Below are 22,819 nucleotides of genomic sequence, written 5' to 3'. Positions count from 1 at the left end.
CTGAAGCCTTTTCCTCTCTTAATTTCCAGTAATCTCCTGGATGAGCCATCCGGGCCACCCGTGCAGGGCTCCCTGGGTTTGCATGGAAGGCACTGAGATGTGCTTCCACTCCCTGTAGGTGTGAGTTCAGAAGCAAATCAGCCTTGCTGACTCACAAACCCCAGTATGGCTCTTTACCAACTTGCTCCGGGATGAGTCACCCCACGGGTGAGTAATACGGTGCATCTGCAGTGCATATTTACGGCAGTCTTGCATTGACCAAGTCAGCAGGGAAATTGTTTGTGTGGAGTAACCATGGAGAGAAAGGAAACGTTGGAGAGGACCAGGAGACTGGGGCTGAGGAAAATCCAAGGGGGGAAAACATATTCCAACCCCACAGTCCCATAGTGCCCTACACATGCAGACTTAGTGTTTAAGAAGGAAATATTTGCCTATGACTTTTTCTTTTATTTCTTTATTTCTTTTTTTTTTTTTTCCCTCTTTTCCATGATGTCTTCCAGTCAGGAAAAGCCAAAACACTATAAGAAGAAATAGCCTTGTGATGGTGTCATCTGGGTCTAGAGCCCCTGCAAATCCCACAAGGAAGCATGTTGACACAGTGGAGTCAGCTCTTCTGAGTTTTTCCTACCTACAATAGCTCCAAGGAGATGCTCCTTGGGTGTCAGGAGGGTTCTCCTCACCAGACTTTTCACCTCACCCCACACCCTCCTGAGATCACATCTCACGGGTTTGGCTCAGAAACCATGACTAAGTGGCTGCTGAGGGTGGACCCAAAAATCTCACTGCCTTCCCTTTTATTCAGTTTCGTGAGGGTGAGAGACAAAGAGGCAGGTAAAAAGAAGGCTGTGTCACTTGGGTCCTACGAGCCCATACTTGTAGCAAATTAATGTGTGTCTTCTCCTTTCCATCATGGTGCTCTGCACCATCCAGACTGCCTTTGAAAGGAAAAGGAGAAAAAATTAAAAATAAAACATCAATCATCTTATTCTTTAATGAAAAGCGAGATGTGTGTTTTCCAGGAACAGTTCACACCACAGGTGTTTTAAGAGCTGCTAAAGGACTATGAAGTTATTAGTATGTGTTTTCATAAATGGTTAATCAGTCAATAGATAGTGCCACCTCTAAGTGTTCCCACTGATATGGTTTTAACCATCTGTTAGAGATTATACTTGTGTCTACAACATCACTTTACCCTGTATCAAAACAATGAATTATTTATAAATGTGCTTGGTTTTTCTCTTTTACTGCTTGTCTCCAGACCAGAAGCACCTTTAAGCAATGGGTTTTACAGTTACAAGGCTGGCTGATTCCTGAACATTATTAATTTGTCCACCTGCCTGGTAGAAACAACATCTCCCCCTGCAAACTTGGAGGAAGGGGGGCTTGTGCAGTTGTGCTCATTGCAACACAAACCACATAGTTCCTGGCTTGAGATATAGCAGAAAATATTCCTGCTTCTGCACAAAAAAGGTTGTAGCATGAATAGGTTGTTCACACGAAGTAGAAATAAAGACTCTTCTATTTTTCACTCTAACACAGACCTCAACTTCTAATTTTATTTACAGCAAAACTCAGCAGAAAATGCTGTTTTGGCAAAGCCTGGTATTATATATTTTTTAAAATCACTTAGAGTCGAGAATAGCAAAACCGAGTGAACGCATTTGTTGGCTGATTTGTGCTGCAGAAAAAGCTGTACTTTGTACCACTCAGAACCAATGTGCATACAATGGGTAAACACACAATGAGAACCAGCCAGCTTAATTTTCTTTCCAAACAAACTAGACAAGGGAAAGATTATCTCCTCCTTGGAACTGGCTTTGAGAAGTTTACTGCTGACTTAGAACTGCACTACCTTGCCTCCATGGTGTGTTTATCTTAGATTACACATGAAAATTAGATATGCCAAAGTAAAAATAGCTACACATAATATCAGCCTGAAGATAAGGCTTTTCTTCACTGCATTTTTTTTCCCAAACATATTGGCACTTTCTGAACTTCCTCATGCTAGGACCAGTTTGCAGCCTGTCCCTGTGGCAGCACCTCCAGGCAAGGAGCGAGATGTGCTGGTGGTTACCGGCTGCAGGGATAAAGCATGCACCTGTGGCCAGCAATTAAAGGCAGTCAGCAGCTCCCTGGCTAGGGTGACCTCTTGCAAGCAGCAATTCAGATCCTTCTTTTCCCATGCAGGAGGAAAGGTGTTGCTGCTGGCTAACGCTGTTTCTTCTCCCTGATCACCAGTTGGATGTATGTTTCACGATCTCTCTGGGTAGTTAAAACCCACAGGCTAGAAAAAACTGCCCTAGACTGCACTCTGCAGCCTGTCCTGGCATGGGAAGTGTCCAAATTTACTTTCACAGAGCAAGACGTGACCAGCCAGCAGCTAACTCAAGGTATGGAAAACCCAGTAGAGGCTCCTTCTCAGAGCCAAAAAGCCAGGAGCACGGCCTGCCTAATGAGCATTAAGAAATGCAAAGACTAACTTGATTTTTTGGCAGAACTGAATTTACAGCTTGTCTACACGAAGATGTTGTTTCAAACAAACGGAGGATGGGAATTAAAGGCATTGTGGTTGTGCCAGAGTAGCTCTGCGTGAGCACTCGTTTTTCTTTTCAGAACCCCTGCTTCTTTCCAGGAGTGACTGGGACAGGACGGCTGTGCCAGATGGGTCGCTGGTGTCAGCAAAGCCTCAGGGACCCGCATGTGAAGCACAGGCAGTGGCTTACCCTGAACCCTGGGAACATTGCTGGCAGCAGCAAGGCATGACAAGGTTGAGGGCCAAAGGCTGATGGGGAGAGCCAAACCCCATGCTAGCGCTGAGTTGTGTTTGCCCAGGGTGACTGTCCTGGCTCCAGGAGGAGCCAGGAGGTTTTGCCAGCCTGACGCGAAAGTTAGAACATGGAAATTAACTGATTAAGCCACATGGTGTATTTGCACTGGTGCTATTTTTATGCTGGGAAAATATAAGTACACTTCTCAATCCCTGGCCTCTGTTTAAGCCTGAAGCTCTCTGGAGCAAAGAGATGTGAGATGCTGCACGGAGGCACAACTTCCAGGTCCATCACAGGGAGCATCTCAGGCCTCCCTCATACACCCTGTCCACGGGGAGCCCTGGCTGCCCTGCTCTTGCATGCTGCTATCAGATGTAGCTCTGCAGTCCTTTCCCAGCATCGAGGCATGGGATTTTTACACCAAAGGTGGATATCTTCATGAGATCAAGTCACCGCCAGCTCCTCTTAAAGGTGAGGTCCTGGGGTGATTTTTCTCACCCAAAGTAGACATCCAGAATTGCTCAGAGGAATCCTCCCTACGAGGATGGATTGCTTCATGTCACCTTGTCTATCATCCTGAAAAAGTGCAGGTTCTCCACCCATCAGATGGCTAAAGGGATGTGGGAGGTCAGCAGATACCTGAAAAAAAAAAAAAAAAAAAAAAAAAGCTATTAAGGCAGAGCTTTAGGCACTTTATCTGTGATAGAGATCGATGATAGACATGTCTGTGTTGTGTATTTCAAGTCCAGCTTCTGAAAATCAGGTGTATTTGGATTAAGAACTAGATGAAAAAATGGATTTAGGTCAGGACCTGAATTTCTTAGCGTGATCAGTGTGTATTGCCCTGGACTTTATTTTCCATTTCTCTAAAGGTGCACCTTTCCTGCAGCAAGAGAGCAAGAAACACATAAAATCTAGTGAAGCTTTTCCTTAAAGACTAATACTGTTGAGATCTATCAGGACAATAGAAGGCAGTTGGTTTTTTTTTGTTTTTTTTTTTTTTTTTTGTCGACTGTACACAAACACAGACATTCTATAAACAAGGAGTTGATTCAATTGTTTCCAGAGGTATGAGAGCAAGCGAACGAGCTGAGATTTGGCTATTAAAGACAATATCAGAAGAGGGAGGGAATTAGTCTCCAGTTGAGCCAAATATTTCCCTCCCAAAAAATAAATGAATCAAAGTCATGCTCAGTCAGCCAAATTATCCAAGCTGATGCCAGCATACCTGGTTCCTGGGCTGTATGTGATTTCAAGAGAGGGATACAGTGTTCTCTCTAAACAAAAGGGAGGCATCATGGAGGGGATAGGGACTATAGGTTATCCCAGTTTGGATTTTGTTAAAAAAGGTGAAACAGGTGCATTTAAGAACAGCCCCACATGGATGGGTTTGAGGTTTTGCTTGCTGACAAACCCTGCTGGGATCTGATTGTTCCTAAAGCTGCTGCAGAACTGGGCTCCCTGCTCACCCTGGGGCCAGTTCTGCATTTGCTGTTTATGGGTCTCACCTGGTGGCCCCCACCCTGCCATGGTTGCACAAAGCAGGCCCAGATGTGCTTAATTATCCCTGGAAAGAGTGTACCATGCATGGCTAACTAGTCATTTGCCCATTACCTAGCTGCCCCAAGGGTAAGAGCACAGGTAGGCACCTGCTACAAGGCCCCAGTTCCCAGCTTCACACAGGGACCTTCACCACTAATACGGAAGGAAGGGCCCACCAGCGACGTTCACTGGGGCATTTCCAACTAGAGCAACCACCTCCACGCACGAGGAAGGCTTTGACACGTAAACCTCCCCCGTAGCATGACCACATCCCCTGGCTTCCTCTCACAGCTCCCTGACTCACGGCCCCAACGCAGCAGTGGGCAGGAGGCCAAGGAGGAGGTTCCTCCATGTCACAGCAGCTCCGGAGGCCAGCCTCTGGTGGTGAGGACATGACAGGAGGAGGCCTGGCTGCTTGCCCTGTCCTCCTGCCCCACAACATGTCAGCTCAGCTTTTTTTTCTCTCTCACATGCCCTGCAGTGAGGTGCAGAAACACAGGGCCAAGGTATAAGCAGCCACTCCAGCTCTCTCCCCAAACCCTGATCCTATTAGTAGTGAGACAGTGGCAGCCAGCAACGAGGACCACAACCACAGCCACCCCTTGCTCTGTGTGATCCCAGGAAGGGCTAAACCTGATGAACTCCCTTTGCCCTCACCGAGGGATGCGGCAGGGGAAGGTGTCAGCACCCATCACTGAAAACCATCCCAGCTCATTCGGGCAGTGTGGTGGAGCAGCATCTTATGGTGCCAGGGCTGGGGTCCTTGAGCGTGAATGCATCAAGATGTAGCCATGCCCCATTTCCCTCCATGAAGTCTTTACTCTGGGTGGTGCAAATTGGCAAAGACGTCTGGGGTGGATTTTTGCAGAATATTGTATTTTCAGAGAATATTTTATTTGGGGGGCAGCTGCCACTTCTGCACAGACACAGACACAAGGATGCACTTCCAGCCAAAAGGTCTTTTGTAGCAGCCAGAGTCCCCCTGTCCTCCCACTTCTGGGCAAAGAGTGCAGAGTACCTTGTCCCAGGATTTCTGCTCAGGGAACATTTCTGTGTGCCCTGGACTAGGTGTGTGCCAACTGTAACTCAGATCCCACTGAGAAAACCTGAATCCAGATCAACGCCAGGATCAGTGTACGGAAGATCTACGTTTGAATTACAAGGTGAAGAAAGGGGCAGAGAGGGAGACCAACAGAAAAAGCAATGTTGTAAAATGTTGAGTGAAAGCTGGATTCCTACCAAAACCCAAATAGAAAATATGATCAAACCCAGGAGAGAAAATCTGGGCCAGGATGGATCTTGATCTTCTCGGGCAACCAGAGAGATGTACTGAAGACTTGAAATTTGGCATGAGACACACACATGTGGAGTGACAAATGGAGAAGCTTATAAGCCATGTCATATAAATAGAGCTCTCACAGCTGTCTCAGCGTAGCTTTAGCATATGGCCTTGCCACCTGCAATATCTTGGCTGCAATGAGCCAAGAAGTTTGCTTCTAGTTTGGTGGCTCTTCACCATGGCAAATAGTGCTGCAGAGTCCTTCAGCTGGATGCGATATGCTCACCCCGCTTACAGGGCTGGTCCAGAGCTTCTCAGCAGAGATGCTGAAAAACCCTAATTCTGGCATTGACCCCTTGAGAAGTGTTCGTGGGTGACTGGTAGGGTCTTCTTCACATCTGCTCACTGTATTTATCACCATCTCTCAAAATGCACCCGATTTTTCTTGGGTTTGGTTCATGTGGTTGAACATGGCCATGGCTCCTAACTGGGGCTGCTGAGTTGGCTACAGCACTAATGCTGGTAGTGCTTGATTAGGGAATAACTTGCCCCTGGCGATCTAGGTCCTGTCTACAGTATGGGGTCATGAAGAATGACCGCCCATCCATCTCCTCCCAGTCTTGGGTTCCTCCAGATGCTCAGCTGCAGAAATTTCCCAAGCTGTAACTAGCCAAGGGCACTAATCACTGACAGCCCCGACCCAGAGAAGTTTCCCAGAGCCACCTGGTCTCCCTGGAAAGCTTGCAAACCTCCTTCCATTCCATCGTATTTGACAGCAACTCGTAAATCAGCCCACAGCTGCTGGCATCCCTTTGAGGGTTGTGGTCTGCAGCTTGTGTTTGGGATAAAGCACGTGCACAAGTAAGGAGAGTCCTGGGGGAAGGCAGCCAGCTATGGATGCAGCAGCTGGCTCCAGGAGCACCCATGGGTCCCACATTCAGGGTTTAAGACAGCCTGGTAGTCACAGAGTGGTGGTTTCATGGGGCACAGCCTCCAGATGCTGTTCCACCAAACCTTTCCCACATCACCTGCAGCCACACCGGAGAGAGCTGCAATTGTCTGTGCTCCCCTTCCTCCCAGGATGGCTTCACCCGATCACATCAACTGTTTTCTCTGGCCTGCTTCTTTCCCAGCAAATCCACCTCTTTGTTTCTGCAGAGACTCAAGCTGCAACATTTGGAGGTGATTATTTCTGAAATCAGGGTTAGCACAGCAAAGCAGAGCTGAGATCACCACCACACTGCCTTTCCCAAGTCTGTGTTCAGGAATACAGCTTGATCCAAATCTCTGGATTTTCGTACTGTGGGCAAAGCCTTAGTTTAAACTGTCCTGGACCAGATTTTACTTCTTTCCCTGAATAAACTGAAAAGGTTTTCTTCAGAGCCAAAATAAAATAAAATAAAATGCAGCAGTTAAAAATAAAGCTCTGAGTCTCACCAATAACAGAGCACAGCAAGTATTTCCATCAAATAGTAATGCATTACATACGGACTCAGGGCCCTACTCTCCCTTTGAAGATCATGGGAATTTTGCCATTTATTTCTGTATAAAAAAATAAAATGCTGAATGCTCAGCATGAGTCTGGTTGGCTGCTGACTGAAACACTTTGCAAAGTGAAATCATCCTAGGTTTTCTGTCCAAGAATGGCTGCCTTTGTGGATTCTTACACCAGTCATGTGGAAAAGGCCAATGTGTTGGGAGATGGATGGCTTGAAAGCAAGCTGATGGAGTCACTTTGTCCACCTGTCGGCTGCCGGTGACATGTATGGCACCTTGGTGATGTCAAAAGGGCTGTCGGATGACTTCCTTCCCTTTGTCCCCATTATGTGGGGAATGGTTTTGGAGCACTGCCTTCTCGCTGCATGTGGGGAATATGGAGACAGAGAGGTGAAATGGCAGCCCACGGGAGACACCAGAATGATATATGGGACTACAGATTTTCCAGGTTGAAGTCACCTTGCTCTGCATCAAACTGGTTATCCTACCAAAGCCTGGGTGAAGATCAGCGTGAGACACTAATACTCAGAGTATGCAACCAGCATTCAAGATGTGAATGAGGAATTGAGACTTCCTATAACCCTGGGCTGCCAGATCCTTGTTCCCCACCCAGTCAATAGAGAAAAGCAGAGGAATTAAAGGATCCCAGAAAGTCCCATACCTCTCTCCCCTGCCTGACATAGGGGTGCACGCACCAGCTGGCAGTCTGAATTGCTCTTTTGAACTGCAATGACATTGAAAACGTTTCAAATACAGCCTTTAATCTGATCCTCTGTCATCTCTTATCTGACCAACAATTTCAACACATAAAAGTTCTGCTAAAACCCAAACACATATTGCTTCCCCTCCACCCATCTTCAGCTAATGATTAATGTGCTGTGGGAGCAAATGGGAGAAGCTGATCTTTAATGAGCAAAGAAGTCGTTGCAAAACACATCTCGAGCCCTGCAGGCTGCCAGCAGTTTTGTTTGAGAATAGCACCGACTTCACAGCCTTTACTCTCTGCAAGCACCAAGATTTTGTGGCAGGGACCAAGAGGTCTGCTTGCAACTTCCCCAGATCAGTTTGTTTTCTTGTGTTCAGAAGTGATCTATTCTTGATATTGAAAGTCTGAGCCCAGATTGTGCCATTTAGTCATGAATGTTGGTATATAGCAAAAACTGTAACAGTAAATAGCAGATTTCCTTCCCTTCTTTGCTCCCCTTGGAACTTTAGCTGAAATCAAAGATCTTTCAACTTCCTGTTGTCCTTCTCCAAACAGAGAAGGAAAACCCAAACAGCTCATTTGCGGGGGAGTTCTAAACAAGGTGAAAACATAATCCTTGCCAGAGCAGTGGAATAAAAATTTAATATATACTGAGAGAAAAAGCTTCCCATTCCTTCCTCAGCCTCCCTTTGTGATGGGTTCAGCAGAAGGCCTAGCCCAATACTGGCCTTGAGTCACCCAACAAATGCTGGTATCACATTCCTCAGATCAGCTAAGGCACCCAAAAGGATTAGCTCCCATGTACCACATTTCTATAAACATCCTTATCTTATTCAAGGGAGCACTGGGCTTTACCTTCGGTAACCCAGCCTTGCTTTGTATCCCATTTTGCGCTTTCCTACAGGCTAGAAATTACTATCCCCTTCAAAAATTTTCCAGTGGCTGCCTGGATAACTCTCTTATTATCATAGGCACTTCACAACCCTCTCACCAATGGACTAGTCTGATGTTCCTCATATTGGTTTAGCTGTCCCAGGAGACCTAGGGTTTATATTGCCTGGCTGAAAACAGACTAGAAGTGAAAAAGTAAGAAGCAATTCAGTCTGAGGACAGGAAAGTTTAAAGAAATGAACAGATTCAATGAGAAGCTCTGAATAAAGCCAAATAGGAAAAGAAGCAAGTCAGTCCTAAAGGCTAGTACTACTACTAATAGTACTACTACTAATAATACCAATACTAATACTAATACTACTAAAAGGCTACTAATTCTACTACTAATTTGACAAAAATGGCAAGAGTCAGAGCAAATGTAGAAGGGATTTTGCAGTGATCTGAAGTTAAAAATAGTAAGAACAACAACAAACTGGTGGCTTGCAGGAAAAGGGAATGAGGAGATGAATGAGACTGCAAAGACTGAAAAGAGGTGAGATGTAGGTGATTTGGGGAAGGGAGCTAGCTGGAATGAGCATACTAAAATTCAGAGATATTTTTTTTTGTTTTTGCTGACAGAGCTCATACAGGTAGATCACAGCACCACATTCTGAGGTCCCACAGACCTTGTGCAGTGGGGAACATGGCACAAACTGGGCCAAGTGGCTGCCTGCCTTCCGTGGGACACTGCGTGGAGAGGTGGAAAATGCATGAAATTTGTGTGGGAATCAGAGCCAGCTGTGCTTTTTACCTAAAGTCCTTAAGCTCTGACAGATCCAGGGCATTAGCAACTCTCACAACATCCTCACCAACACTTCTGTTTATTTATACGTGATTTTGGAAACAAGAAGAGGGGTGTAGTGGGGCGAGGTAGGGGGTGAACCCTCCATGAAATAACAACTGGAAACCACAATGGGACCATTTTATAGGCTGTAAGATACATAGAAACCACACGGAACTGATTTGCAACAAAAATCACCTTTAGATAACCTTTTTTTACTCATTCTAGAAAAGTGTAACACAGCAGGAGCTCCACTGTTCATGAAGTTTTGTATGCCAAGCCAAGGGAACTTATTTTGTACTTTATAGGCCTTATGTTCAATTTTTAATTATTAGCTTTTTCCCCTTGTAAATTTAAATCTGCTCCCATTACACTTCAGGAACAATACTGAAACCCTCCTGCAGCTAATTTAACACCTTTAAATTCCCATGGGAGGTAGCCAAGGATTCTGTATCCTTTTGGATAGTAAAATGCCTACCTTATTTCAGGGGAGGCAAGCCCAAATCCTGCTATGGCTGTATTTATTTAAAGAAGCTGTTGTTAAATTTATTTTGTTTTCTAACAAGAGTATTAAACAATTATCTTTGCTCATTATGCTAAAATGACTGTCAAATAGGTATCAACTTGTTCAAAGTATTTCACATCCCCTGAAGATAAGCTAGGAAAACAGTAGTTTGATCCCATAAGGGATCAAACTTCTTCAGGCAGACTGGAGGAGTTAACATTGCAATCATCCAATTACGCAAAGGGAAAAAAAGAAGGCCAGAAGACTGACCAGGCTCAAGTACCACAGTGAAAAAAGGGAAGTTTGTAAAGTCCAATGGAAAGTCTTCACTCTAGCTCGGGGCTTTCATCTTTTATTCTTTATTCCACTGGAAGATGATGGTAAGTCTATTGCTGGCTGTACACTGATGACTATCTACATGTATTTCTGTTTTTCATCGTCACTGTTTTCCCCCTAGTGAAGGCAATTTGAACCATCTTTCCACTTTGTTGCAATGACGGAATAGCCTGCATGGCCCACGAGAACCACAAATTTTTTATTTCATAGACATCCCAGCTCTATAAGCCTGCTCACATTTGCCTTGGATGTGCTGTGACTTCTGTCCTTATCCCGATCAAGTAACCCAAAGCTTACATTTACACCTGTACAACCTTCTGTCTTGTTTTGAGAAATTTAGTCCTGCAGGGGACCCTTGGGAGGAAAATAACCAAGTGCCTCTGCTGCAACTCTTTGTACATGGAATAAGTTCATTTAAACCCAGGGGCAACCACGGGCTTTCTGTTTCTTTCTGGATCCACCACTAATTATCCTACTCATTTTTTTGGGAGCACGATGCAAAGTAAACAGGAAATCGGTTGAATAGCTGGAATACCGATGAAAATATGCCTTTTTAATGAATGGAAAAATTCACGGAGTGTCTGTGCTAATCTGCTTTTATTAAATGAGTCCAAGTGACATAGTGTGTAGATGAAAGAGAATCAGAGTGTCTGCAACTCAAACACTTTTGCTAGTGGCACCAGCTGACCCAGGAATCAGCAACAGCATGCACATAAAGCCCTTAATTTGTTCCTAAGCACCACTCAGCAGGAGACACAGGCACCATCTTCACATGCCTCCTGTGCTTCATGCAAGGGAACGTAGTAGAGATGTCTTAAGCATACAGGAGGCTGTGGGACCTGATCCACCTGATTAATCCATATATTGCGGTGTCTGAGCTGAGCCCAGGACCCAGGACCACCCTCAGGGGCCTTGACTGCTGGGAATCTCTCCAGGTAGCACTGCCAGCTTGCACACCACAGGCTAACTCATGCAACTGAGCACGTGGGGAGCTTTTGATGAGACATTCTCCAACCCTAAAGGGTCTGGTCCTGTGTATGGTTATTCTTTCTTCATCGGAGTTGATATATTGAGACAGAAATGTGTTACTAAATCAGCTTCATAATGGTGCTGTGCAGCTCCTGGAGCATTTCATAAATGAAGACAGCTGAGTTTAGGTGAGGTGAGTGTTGTGAGTGAGGTATCCAAGTCAATGGAGATCTAAAGCTCAGTTCGGTGAACTATGGATCTCCAAGGCAAAACAAGCAAGGTCTGCTGCAGGTGGGACAAGGAAGACTCCTTGGAAGGGGTATCAACCCAAGGAAGAAAGTAAAATGCACATTGAGTACTTGTGATGACTATCCTTGTATACCAGAATATCTCTTTTTAACTCAAACTTCTTGTCAAAAAGACCTCAGCCCCTATTACACATCCTGTACGTGCAAAAAGCATGAATAGATTAAATCAGAGCTGCCTCTGGGGTGGAACAAACTAGCTGCTTAATAGGCCACAACCCACTTCACATAAATGAAAATAACTTTGCTTTTATTTAATGTTCATGTGCACCTTTGGGTTGTGTGTGGGTTGTCATCAGGTGGTTGGGGTGTGTTTAGTGTATACACATATCTCAAGAATCAGATACTTTCACAATAAATAAGTTACTCAACGACTTTTTTTTTTTTTTTTTCTGTTTCCTTCTCAGTTTCTGTTTCACTTTAAGGATTTTACACATTGAGCTTCTGGGAAAGAAAAAAAGAAAAAGAAAAAAGCAGAAAAAAAGAACAACCAACCTAACACAATAACAAACTCTACCAAGTAATTTTAATGCGTAATTTCTAGGCAAAGCTCCCTGACACCACTTAAGTGTTTGGTCATTTACAAGAACCATTCAACATGAATATTGCCTTTATTAGGAACTTGTCATTTGTTAGTACTTAGCCTGGTCATGTGGAAATCTGCTTGGACAAATTCCTCAGCAAGTTACATTTCTGTCTGGAAGAAAAATAAATAAATAAATATATGCTTATGTGTATGTGTGTGTCTATTTATATGTATATAGAAACACATATTTAAACCTGGAACCCCAAACCTGTTGTATAAAGGCATGGACTTATGAGCTATGGATTTATTGCAGGTGCACTGTGGTGGAAATGCATGCAGCAGCAAGTGACCAAATTTACATGCAAGATCCCTTATTAGCCCAGCCAACAACACTGGAAGGAACAAACCATCTGCTTCACCAAATCCTCTCAGAGCCCAAGGAAGGATTCGCATGACTGAAAGCCCAGTTGGTTGATTTTTCCAAGTATTCTGGTCTAATAAAACAATTTTGGTCTCATCAAAACCAACACCTTGCCCTACAGAACTCACCTCACTTGTTTCTCTTGACCACCAGTGGTCCAAAACCACCAGCTGAGAAGTGCCAGCACTGCAGAAAGCAGGTGTGACTCAGAGTGTTGGAAAACACTCCACTTCCCAAATTCAGACTGGTTGCAATATGAGGTTTCACCCACTACAGAGATTACCCCTTACCCTTGCTTCAGATTATCATCATTTCTGATGACTTTTGGTCAGAGATTTTCCACGAATTTGTGTATACGTAAAGCTCAGCGGAAAGCCCTTGCCCAAAAGTGAACCAAAAACGCACATTTATAATAACCCAAGTGCTAAGAAGGTGGCTGACGGTGACTTTTATTTGATCGTTAAGTACAGCGTGTGGTTTCTTCCACGACCTTACACAAATTGTGGTAACGTGCAGCTACTACACCAGCTCATTAGCCCATTGTCAAAATTTTTGCGACAATTTAAGGGTGAAAAAAAAAAAAAAGAAAAAAAAAAAAAGAGAGAAGAAGAACAAGAAGAAGCTTTGCATGTGAAAGAGAAAATAGGGGGAGGAGGGTAAAATCACCAGGGTGAAGTACAACATGTTCAGCAGACTCCAGTCCCTTGGCTGCCTGCCCAATGACTTTCCCGAGCGGAGCTCTCCTAGCAACCGGTCCCCAGCCATTTGAATTTTTATGTATCGCTATGTCGGCGGTGATGTCACAGTTTCCATGGCTACTATCAGCTGGAGGAACTATGACACTTAACGCTGCTAAGTAGCTGAGAAAAATTGACCCGACTGAAATATCTCGGGCAACTCTCGAAGATGCATGCTTGGGCGCGACGTGGTGCGCATGGCCGTGCTTTTTGCTGATGGAGCCCTTCTTCACCGAGCCGCTTTTGGCTTGCAGCTGGAGGTGGATGCATCGCCTGTGCCACGGTGGCTGCTGCAATATTCCTTCTCCTCCGAGTGCTTCATTGTAGAAATTAAATATTGTTATTAATTAAACTCCCCGTCCCACAGGCTGCCCAGCCCTGGCTGGTTAGAACAAACTTGTGAGAAGAGAACAGGCAACCCATTTGTCATGTGGTGACAACTTCTGGCATCAGGAATGAAGTGTTTCAATAAGAAAGAGCTTTGATCCTATTCATAACAGAGTATTTAAATAATTGCTAACCAGGCAGAGACTTCAGGCATTATCCCAGGGAGTGTTTCGTTATTGCAAAAGGTTAAACCGAGTCTTTGGTACACAAGCCAAAAAAATAGTAGGACTCAAGAAATGTGGTCAAGGGATTAAGTCTGAAGCCATGGTTCTGCTGATGTAGAACAGGCCAGGGGCCAGGAGATGGTCTGGACACGTTGTCCACTTAAGAATGAGCAGAGAATGTACACATGGCACAGAGCAAACAGGCACGGCACTCGCAGTCTTGCAGCCGATAGCTCATTGCAGCAACTTCTACATTCAAAAGCCTCTGAAAATAATTTGAATTTTGCAACAGAAGCACAAAATACTGAATATTCCCCACAGAGATGATATTGCCCTCCGCCACATTACCAAGCCATGCCTACCAGCTGGGGGTTTGTCACACATTAAGTGCTCGGAGGAAAAAATCTTTCTGCTCCAAATGTTGATAGCGAAGCTTCGAAGGGCTGCCTTTTCTCTCAGCCAAACCACGTCTTCCCCATGAGGGATCTTCTTAGGACAGTTTATCACAAAGTCCTCAAGAAATAATCTTGAAAAAAAAAAAAAAAAAAAAAAAAAAACATCCTGAGAACAAATAAGCCTGTGAAATAAAATTTTGGCTAGCGTTGGACAATGTGTGGTTTTTGCAGGAGATTTTGAGAGGACGAAGCAAGTAAGGGACTTTCTCCATGGTTTGTGCTTGTAACTCTTTGGGGGATATGTCTGCAAAGGGGGTGAGCAGTTCATCACATACTGTCCACTAGCTCTGGTGTGAAAGCCCCTTCCCAGAGGTAGCATGTCCTCCCTGGTGCAGCATTACTCCAGCTGCGAGCTCTGCATGTTGTTTCCACCTCTGCAGGTCTATCTCACCCTTCATGCTGCTGAGACCAAGAGCAATTCTCTGAGATTAAAGCAGTCGTAGTTGAAGTTTAGGCACCTACTTCTAAGGGTCTACACCTGGTCTGGCACCTAAATTCTTGTAATAGAAGAAGAGCCAGTTAATATATCTGAGATGCCAGAAAGCTGTTCAGGTCCCCCCAGGTACACACCTGCATATGGTCAGTTGAGCCATCTCTGGACTCCTGTGACACACAGTGAGATTCAGGTCCTCCCCCACAGGAATCCCATGGCATTTCAGACATGACACTAAATACACCAGAGAGGCCTGGCAGATATGACACTGGGCCACAGGACACCATCTCTCATGGCGGGACATCTTCAGCCCAGGTGGGATGCTGTCAGGCATTTCAAAAGTCACCAGAAATTTATACTCTTGTTCTCCCTATATATGCAGATGTCTTCATGCAGGCGTCTTAATAATTTCTTTATAACTTTATAATTTCTGAGATGATTTCCACTCGTGTCATCAGTAACAGCTGTGGTCAGATCCAGTTGCCCATGTGCAGGCAGGCAGTTTCCTTTTGGGTGCTCTGCATGTCTTCTCTGGCCTCCAGCTGCTACTCCAAAATGTCACTGGTCTGTAAATTCTCAGTATCCTTCTCCCATCCCTTGTGGTTTTCCCTGTGATGTTCCCATACTGTAAAGCTTTCCAAGTGGCACAAGGTATTTATTTTTAGACAATTTCTTTCCACCATTTACTGTACAGTTTCCAAGATTACCTTCTGCCCCGCAGGCTGATCAGTTCAAAGAGCCCACAACATGCTGGATACCTCACATCCACCTCACATTCATTTTGGCAGTGGCCTATGTCCAGACACTCTCCTTCCAGCTTCCTTAGAGCTGACCTACACGTAAACTCTGTTGAAACGGGAATTCATGCAAATCTTTGCATTTTTTGCATACATTTACTATACGATGACACATCACAGTATAAATATCCATAGGTCTGAGGATTCATTCACAGATGAGGTTCTCTAAACCAACAGGTGCATCTCAACATGAAGGCCTGGGTCCTCCCACGTAAATTTGTGCGCCTGGCCTGTGGAGATAATGATCACTCGATGTTCCTGCTTGAGTCAACAGCCAGCCCCACAAGGCAATGCAAGTCTTAGCTGGACTGAATCTCCTTCTGGAAGATCTTCTGGAAATCTTGTAGTTCTCCGTGGTGGGTGATTAACCACTGATCCTTTCAAGTAGGGTCACATTTGCCCAGGCTCACCAGGCACACTTCCATCTCCAGACAGATCCTTGGGGCAGCCATGCAGCTTTAGGGCCACCATGCAGCTTTAGGGAGATCAGTGCAGGAGAATCCAGGTTCAGGACAAAACAGAGATGGGTTTTCCTAAGAGGGTACTCCTCCTGTGGTACACATGGCCATAAGAAGGTGTAGATGCTACAAATGTGCCTGAGAATCCTGTCAGATCCAAGACACTAGGCAAATTCATAGAAGAGAAATCCCATGAAGGTTGATAAATATAGAAAAACAACAGTCCTCTCGGAGAAGTGGCTGGGGCTTTGGAGAGCTCTCCGAGAAATACATGTGTTTATCTTGTTTTATACCCTTCACTAGGCAAACTACTCATGGCCACAGTCGGGGAGAGGATGTGGGGCATTGTCTGACTCAGCATGGCCGTTCTTATGCTCTCACTATCAAAGAGCCATATTTTCATCACGTTATTTTTGCATGCCTGTGAGAATCCCCTGCTGCTGAGCCCTGGGCGAAGGCTCTCACAACAGCGATACCAGTAAGGCAGTCCAGATGTACGGTGTAATATCTTTTCATCCCTGCTAGTAAGCCGCTGGGCTCTCCCTGACTGCTTCTTGTTCCTACAGCATATTTTAAAGCAGAAGCTGTTCTCTTTGCTTGCATGGAGAGTACGAAGACTTTGCAGAGACTCAAGCCCCCTTTCTCTAGGTCGTGTTGACTGGCCAGACTGCAGCACTCACCTGCTCCTTCCCCTCTGCATGAAATCAGAGAGGTTTCAAAAAGAGAGGCCAAGCCTTTGGTCCTCAAGTCAGTGCTCACCACCTTGACTTTTTTGTGCCATCTGAACAGCCACAGTGATGCTGCTCCATCCATGCAGCTGACCCAGCAGGACATCCCCAGGGGTCCTACAGCCCCATTTCCCACCCCATAACCAGCTGAGCCAGACAGACAGCCTCCCTCTGTCCTCTCCAGGACAGACAGACACCTCCCAGGGACAACTCAAAGGAGAAGACAGATGCAGGTTTCACCTGCCAATAACAGCAAAGGTGCTGAAACAACCAGGATCGAGCAGGTGACTGGTGTTAGGTGAGGACAAGCCTAGCTTTGAGTCATTTCTTGCTTGTAACACTGTTCCTCTCTGAGCAGTGAGCTGAGAAATCAAGACATGAATTCTCACAATGTTGCCCTTGCTTGCTTTATTTGAGATCCCTTGCAGGCCGTGCCAGCATTAGGTAGGTGATCTTCACATGATCAGACAACTGAACACTTGGCAAGGGCACCGTGATTTCATGACCTACAGAAATCACAAATCCACATATTATTCCCCTGAATGCTGGGACAATGCCTACGCTCACCCCTGAGCCTCTCACACAGGCACTGGTGTTTTATTTTCCAGGAGATAATTAGATCTGCTAGGGACCATGTGTCTGCTTCCAAGTAACGTTGGATATGCTATTTTCAGGCATAATTCAGAGTATCCTACAGCAGCAGCTCAGGGTGTTTTTTTGGCAAGTGTTTTGCAACAGCGCTGTAAAGTTTTTAATGTGCCATCATTTCATTTCTGTTGTTAACACAGATGTCTGTTGAAAGATAATGTTGCACATTACAATCTCTCAGGCACCAGCGCAAGACCGTTTTCTCGGAGAGGCAAGTCCCTGGCAGAATTAGTCCCCAAAACAACACCCTCTGAAAATGTGTGGGAGCGTTTCTCCCAGGCCCGCATCATGCCTAGAAAAGACCAGGCTTGTTAAAAGTGTGAACGCACACATCTGTGCATCCACAGTCGATTTGCTCAAGGAATCTTTGTAATTGCACACTTCATGCTAATATCTGCACATGGGAATGACTCTTTGCATATTCACTGTGGTCATTTGCGGAGGTCCTTATGAGGAACATATGTAGAACAGTGATTGCTTTTGTGATCTAGGTACGTGACCAGCAAATGCAATCACCAGATAGTCCGAGGCCCATTCAGGAGGAATTAACCACTGATGGAGAATGTGAATGAAATAATTCTGTGTGAGCACACACATCCTCACGCTTTAGCACTCAGCCCAGCCCGGTGTAGGGAAGTAAAAGAAGGATTTCCTCTGGCCTGGTTCTCTACAGAGGGCCATCAGTTGGCCCCTGCACCTTTCTCTGAAGCCTCTGAAGTGGTGTTTTTCTTCTGCCACCAGTGCTCTCCACCATCTTCGTGTGCAGGAACAGCAAGAGAGAGAGCTGTGGGCAGCAGAAATGTCTGGAGGAAACTCATCTTGGAGCAGATGTGTGCATCAGAGAAACCACCAAACTTGGTTACATTGGCACTGGACCCCTGTGGTGATCTGTTTGCAGATGCTTACCCCTCCTCTGGCAATGGCACAGTGTGGCTTCTAGGCTTCATGTTCAGCTCCCCACCGCTGCTCACCCTTGTCTCCCTGCATCTCCATCACCCTTCACCACAGCTGCATTGTGCTCACATTGAGTGATTCTTTCCCTGCTCCTAGTTCTTAGTCTCCTCTATAGGTGCACAGAGGGGGACTGTATTCAGAGCCCCCAGATATCTAAAAACTGCCATTGTAGATCATTTTCCCTCCCGGAGTGCTACCCCATGGCTCAGCCCACAGTGAGGAGACACCACTTGGAAAGTGGGACACTTCTTCTGGGAGAGCAGGTGACTGGGACCTCCTCTTCACTCCCACACTGTCTGTCTCGAGGTGGCTATGGCTGTCCCACAGCCTGACCTCACATTGTAATATAGGATTGTGATATAGGATTCCCCCATGTGCCATGGCATTGTGAGGCCTCCCAGGAGCTTTCAGCCCCTGCCACACAGATGGGTGTAGGAGTGTGCCCACAGGGAACTGGTACCAGCAGGGCTGCAATGAGTATTTTGGAGCAATTCAGTCCTCCCCTGAATGAAATGCTGTTCGCTGGCAGGCCCTGGCTCCCATTGTCACCCGGTGATGAATGGGGCATCAGCGCGCCGTAATACTCTATTTGTTTTAGAGGTCAGTGTCAGACTGAAGGGTATTCTTCATAAACCAAATCAGGGAGTTTGTGCTTACGTGACCAGATTGGCAAGAGTATGCGAAGCCCCCAGTAGCTCCCATTGTCCTGAATGGGAACAGAGCTCTTTTGAAGATCTTACCCATAAATTATCTACCACTCCCTGCTCCCCCCCTGCTCTCTGCCAGCTCCCCACTCGTGTTCTAATTCAAATAAAGCCTCACAGGCGATGAGCTTGTGCCGCTGCCGAAGGATTGTGCCTATCTGGGCCCATGTTTTGGTTCCTGGTGGAATGGCACTGTGTCTGACACCAACCCCCACCACTTGCACAAGGACATCATAAGCTACCCGTTGAAATTCCTTCTTTGTTTTTCTTTTCTTCCCCTCCTGCTTCTGAGCATCATCTAGTCTGATCTGACAGCCTGCAGGGGGATGCACGGTGGAGGGGGCAGGGAGCAGTCGCTGGGAAGTCAGCATCAATCAGGATGAGGGATCATCATTTTGCCTTGCTTTAAAAATAAGGCTGTTTAGATGGTTCTTTTTTTGTTTCATTTCCTAATGAGTTCAAGACTCACAAAAGACCTACAGCCTGCAAGAGCACACACCGGTTTGATCTTTCCAGCTAGGACACATGGGACTGCCTGCCTGAGACTGGAGCTATATTCAGGAATGTTTCAATCATCAACCCTCTTCCTCCATGGGCATAGGGAACAATGCTGAAGCAATGTCATCAACCAAAGCACAAGAGACTGGTTAATCCACGCAAGGCCATACAGTCAGTGTTCATGGATGAAACAGGGCATCTGGCACTTCGAATTCCCCTTTATGATTTGTCTGCAGCCTGGTGTGTTTTACAAGAATGAGATGGCAACTGTCTGTGGAAAGCTGCTGCATGTCCTTAGTATTTGCCACAGTAACTCTTCTCCACTGGCACCACCACTATCCGGTGGAAAAATGCATGGTGGTTTAAAGTGAACACATGAGAACTTCACTGCCCAGGGCTAGTGTTAAGTTCTAACAAAAAAAATATAATATGAAATCTAAAATCTGTGGCAGATCTGCAGCCCACCTGAGCCTATATGTGACAGACACCCAACACACATGTACACAGGCACGGACAAATATATCTTCAAGGAGGAACAGTTTGAACAATGCAAAGCCCCTTGCTTTTCCAGCAAAGAATGGGTTACATTACACCAAATGAAACATAGTGCTGTGTTTGTGTTTTTTTTAATTAAAAACAAACAAAAAAAAGAAATCTGATCATGCTTCAATTAAAGAACCCAATGTCATTAAGCTTGAGACACAATAAAATCATGTTATAAATTGATATAAAAATAAATAATAAATATAAATAGGTAGTGGAATATATTGCAAAACAAATTTCCAGAACTGAACTAAAACTGTCTAAATTCCAAAGGAAAAATATCCTGTGATAACTTTATTCCTGTCTAATCACATAATGACAAAATACCTGTTTTCATTGCAATTTAAGAAGAAAACATGTTCCATAACGTCAAAATACTACAGAAGCTGAATCTGTGTCTTGACTTGCACTGATCTTCAACTGCCACTTGAACACACGAAGGCAAAGCCTGTAAATCCTTTATCATTACAAAAGAAAGTCAAAAAGCTTTCAACAGCAAATGCTCTTGAAGAATACTAGACATTAAATGGCATGCTCTACAACAGATCTGAGGGTCCAATCCTGATCTCGTTGCTAACTGCAACTCTTCCAGGGCAGGAATAGCACTTTGTGCCTGGAGGCTGTGTCCTCAGCACCCAGGCAGCTTTGCCAAAACAGCTATCAGATGGGACAGGCACTGCTCCACCAGACCACATGCGCCATTTAGCACCCCCCTTGCTTTTCTTCTCTTCTCTTCAGGGATGCTGATAAGAAAGGAGAGTTGAATGGCAGATGATCCATAGGTGCCCTGCAACTCCTCACCAAAAGAATTACCCAAAGTGCTCTCAGGGGATCTCGGCCTGTCCCAAGCTGCTCAGTTGTCAGCAGGAAGCCTCCTGCCTATCCACCCTTCAAAGAACCCAGCTGCTGGTTCGTCCTCTCATTGCCTTTTATCTGGATCTGGCAGGTAGAGATGACATAAATGGGGGACATCAGAAAATAGAAGTGAGGATGTTTTAGAAATAGACCCTGTTCTCCTCTCAGCTAGGCCTTACTGTAACAAATCAGCCACACAGTGAAGGCAGAGTTTAAAATTTCAGCCATTTTTGAGAATGCAGTTGAGGCACAAAATTTTCCAGTTGTTAGGCCCACATCTCTGGTTTCAGAATTTTTTTGACTGCACAGGAATGCCTACAAACGGAGGAGAATCCTCACACTTAAATCCAACCACAGTACCTATTCCTCTGCAGTGACCAAACCAGGCACTTGGAGTGACTCTGGTGTGCAGAAAGTCACAAACCCTTGTAGACATCCATGTCTGAGCAGGTAAATTTCTCCCAATTGTTCTGCATGACCTGTCCTTGGAGAAGAAACAACCTTGAACGCTACCAGGATATCCATGGTTCAGAGCTGCTCTCATTGCAGCTCCCCTGTATGGAGCAGCTCGCCAAAGCCACCAGCGTTTTCAGCTCCACTTTTGAAGCCTACTTTCTTATTAAGAAGTCAAGACTACGTGACCTTTTGCTGTGCAGAGATCTGGAGATTACTTACCAAAATAAAGCAGCCTATAATCTCCACAACTGTTGCCTGTGCATTGCTGATAGAGGAGAACAGCAAGACACCTCTCAGTGGAAACAGTCCAGCCTGATAAGATCTGTGGTTGAGTGTGTGTGTTGCACAGCAGATTCTCAGTATGGGGACCATGAAAAGCATTTTTTTTTGTCTTCTCGCTGCATGGGTTTTGCTGCTTGCTTCATATGATTATTTCTGTCAAAACAACCTGGCCTGCTGGAAGTGTGATTAGATATTAGGCCCAGTATGTGGTAAATGCCTTCACAAGGGAACAAGTTGTGGGGAGCAAGGGAGGGTTTAAATAATCCTTCCCTTGGTAGTCACCTCTCTGAGGCCTCCAAGGCTAGCAGAAGGTGTGTACATATCAAATCTATTTAACCATCAAGCCCTTTCTCGTCTGTCTGGCTTTCACACCTTGTTCAGAGGTAGTACATTGTAATGAAAGGGGGGAGAGTAGGAAATGTTTGTTTGTTTGTTTGTTTTTCCAATACAAGAATTAGGGGGGCATCAAACGAAAGAAAGAGGGAAGTTCAAAACGTGCAGGAGGAAGTTCTTCACCCTGTGCTGTGGGGTTGCAGATCTCCTTGTCGCAGAACACTGTGGATACTACACGTTTACAGGAGCGCAGGAGACTGGAAAAGTTAATGGAAAATAAAATTATAAATTGTGGATTCTTACATGTCGTCACCATGAACCTGGAAATCAGTCCAACTCAGAAAGCCTCTGGGCTGTGTGTGGTTACTTGGAAAACACTACAAAGAACTGTCATTCATGATCCCTCTAATTTTACCTACTTTCTTAGAATTATACATGTACCTCTGGACACTGCCAGAGACACAGGACTACATGGACCTGAAATTGCTGTTGTGTCCTTTTCTCAAAAACAACAACATGTTAATGTTTGTTAGCTGACTGTCGTTCACATTTAGAATCATAGAATCATAGAATCATAGAATATCCTGAGTTGGAAGGGACCCTTAAGGATCATCAAGTCCAACTCTTGACACCGCACAGGTCTACCCAAAAGTTCAGACCATGTGCCTAAGTGCACAGTCCAATCTCTTCTTAAATTCAGACAGGCTCGGTGCAGTGACCACTTCCCTGGGGAGCCTGTTCCAGTGTGCAACCACCCTCTCTGTGAAGAACCCCCTCCTGACGTCCAGCCTAAATTTCCCCTGCCTCAGCTTAACCCCGTTC

Source organism: Netta rufina, assembly GCF_964035555.1.
Source record: "Netta rufina genome assembly, chromosome: 2".
Classification (NCBI taxonomy): Eukaryota; Metazoa; Chordata; class Aves; order Anseriformes; family Anatidae; genus Netta; species Netta rufina.
This window is presented reverse-complemented; position numbering follows the sequence as displayed.